This window comes from Myotis daubentonii, chromosome 2 (assembly GCF_963259705.1).
Source record: "Myotis daubentonii chromosome 2, mMyoDau2.1, whole genome shotgun sequence".
NCBI classification, from domain to species: domain Eukaryota; kingdom Metazoa; phylum Chordata; class Mammalia; order Chiroptera; family Vespertilionidae; genus Myotis; species Myotis daubentonii.
In genome coordinates, this window is record NC_081841.1 from 215,044,401 (window position 1) to 215,046,496 (window position 2,096).

General features: G+C 42.7%; 1 non-coding gene across 1 annotated transcript; it reads left to right on the forward strand.

The window, feature by feature from the left end:
- The first annotated feature begins 1,718 nt into the window (after positions 1-1,718).
- On the forward strand, positions 1,719-1,825 carry LOC132228847 (U6 spliceosomal RNA). Its single transcript, XR_009451457.1, has one exon. It is a non-coding gene; the product is annotated as a U6 spliceosomal RNA (small nuclear RNA).
- The last annotated feature ends 271 nt before the right edge of the window (positions 1,826-2,096 follow it).

Below are 2,096 nucleotides of genomic sequence, written 5' to 3' on the forward strand. Positions count from 1 at the left end.
TTACGGTCCCCGTGTGCATAGGAAATCTAGGCCAATTCTAATCAAGAAATAATTGGACAAGTTAAAGTATTTTCAAGACTTAGTGGGTAGGCCATAGAACCGTTATATTTGACAGACAATTCTTATTTGAACAGTATTGTTCCTCGTCCCATCAGCTTCATTTAATCTACTCTTGGAAAGAGAAATCTAATTGATCTAAGATGAATTTGAATACCGTGAAGACTTAAATAGAAAGGAAATAATGTAGAGCCTTCTTTTTTTCCTTTTCTTACCTAGCCATGGAAGTTCCTTTATTTTTCACCGTGCGATTAGGAAAGGTCTAGATTGCCAGCTTCACTAAGTCATACCTTTAGTCAGAATTATCCCAAAGTAACTTAAATGGGTGAAGAGAATACCCAAGGTGACACTCACGCACCAGACATCCAAAGCCAAAGCTACTGTGAACGTTTTGTGCTCAAAACGGAATAACTTTCCAGTCACTATTTCGCTACCGTCTAGAATCACTTTTCTTAATCTGTGAGAATTTCCTTTTTAAAAAAGTTGATGAGGAATTAAAGTTTATAACCAAAAAGTCATAGATACTCTATAGATCACAGAGGAAAACTGACATTTGGGGATATCGGTCTCAGGAAGGCACAAAAGTGCAATGTAAGTCCATCGTGGAGCCAGGGGGTTGCTATCTGCTACCATTTCACTTTCTTGGGAAGTGCAAGTCCTTCTCTAGACACTGAAGTCGTGGCCGCCCGCTGGAGGCCTGAGCCGTGTCCCTAACCTCACGCCTGCAGAGAAACCTGGCCATCTGGCCTACCGCCTCGGCTTCTAGATGGGAAGCTAGTGAGCTGTATGAATACGGCTTCCAGATGGGAAGCTAGTGAGCTGTATGAATACGGCTTCCAGATGGGAAGCTAGTGAGCTGTATGAATACGGCTTCTAGATGGGAAGCTAGTGAGCTGTATGAATACGGCTTCTAGATGGGAAGCTAGTGAGCTGTATGAATACGGCTTCTAGATGGGAAGCTAGTGAGCTGTATGAATACGGCTTCTAGATGGGAAGCTAGTGAGCTGTATGAATACGGCTTCTAGATGGGAAGCTAGTGAGCTGTATGAATACGGCTTCTAGATGGGAAGCTAGTGAGCTGTAAGGGCTCTGGGCAAGTAAAGTAATTGGACTTGCTGTTCAAAGCAAGTCTACAGCAAAACAGTGCTATTTGCACATGGTCACGAACAGGGAAGGAAAAGCCCACATACTGAAAAAACCAAAACCATCCACTGAAGCTCAAGCACTAGAATCTACTTGTTGTGAAGCTGGACACACATCTGACTAAATGCTTTTCCAACACACGATGAGCCCAAAGAGGAAGACAAGCTACGGGCAGACAGTTTTAGCAGCAAGGGAGAACGAAAATCATTCCCAGCAGCCAGATCATGTTAAACACCAGCCTAGGGTACAGTACAGGAAGTTGCTGTATATTAACTCGGTGCGGAGTCCAAGGATGAAGACTCCATGTGCCGAAAGGGATGGAAGGACATATGGAAGACAGGCCCGTTTCTATACAATATGATAAAAACGTGAAAGCCTACGTTAATGCTTATATGCACAGCTACCCAACATACCAAAACACGCGGCTACACCACAAATCTCATCAGTGTTTATGACAGGCATGGGCATGACACTGCCCGACTCTTAAGGAAACTGGACTTTTTAAAATAGCAGAGATTGTGCTCGCTTCGGCAGCACATATACTAAAATTGGAACGATACAGAGAAGATTAGCATGGCTCCTGCGCAAGGATGACACGCAAATTCGTGAAGCGTTCCATATTTTTTAGATCAACTAAAGGACTTGTATGCATGCATATAAGCATAACCAATGGACATAAGACACTGGGGAATAGGGGAGGCTAGGGGACTGTCTAGGGCGGGGGGATAAAATGGACACATATGTAATACCCTTTGTAATACTTTAAGCAATAAAAAAAAAAAAAGAAAGAAAAACACAAATGAACCCACAGCTCACATGTTAAATTTATCACCTTTCACCTCTATGTTCACTGGTGATCATATCATATATAATCCTATTCCATTCTTCTGGCCATT